This window comes from Tupaia chinensis, unplaced genomic scaffold (assembly GCF_000334495.1).
Source record: "Tupaia chinensis unplaced genomic scaffold, TupChi_1.0 Scaffold143591_1, whole genome shotgun sequence".
NCBI classification, from domain to species: Eukaryota; Metazoa; Chordata; class Mammalia; order Scandentia; family Tupaiidae; genus Tupaia; species Tupaia belangeri.
The window spans coordinates 1,251,053-1,251,649 of NW_006203437.1; positions in this window are offsets into that span (position 1 = coordinate 1,251,053).

Here is a 597-nt window from a genome sequence, read left to right on the forward strand (position 1 = left end):
AAAGCTAACGAGTGTCTCTGGGAAGGAATCGCTGTGGAATGGAGGAGGCTGGGCCCACGCTCACAGACACCTGCTCCCGTCCTCAGGGTCCTGCCAAAGCACGCTCAGGAGCGACGTCCTTGCACACGAACCCCAAAGGAAGTTGTTCCACTAACACTCACTGATTCGGGGCTGGGCAGCCGGGCAGCCAGGCAGGGGGCAGCATCGCCGGCTAGAACATTCTCTACAGAGGATTCCCAAACCCTAAGGACCGTGTGCCTGCAGTTCTCGACAGCACCTGTGGTAAGATGCTCTCTGGAGACGCCGTGCTCGGTCAGGGTGAGAAGTTGTGTGGAAGACCACTGGGTGGACAAAGTCCCAACACCCTGTGGCAGCACACAGCCCTGTTCACGGCCCTGCCAGAGCGGCACCGTCCCGGGCAACACAGTGCATGGCCTCTATTTACCAAAAGGAGCTAGAAGTTGGAGGCTTGCCTCCGGTGCAGGCATCACCACCAACCACGTGGCACGGAAAACAGACTCCCTTCCCGCGCCTACCGGCCCCTCCATGGGACATGGAGGCGTTGAGCTGGTTGTGATTATGAGGTCCTGATCTTCC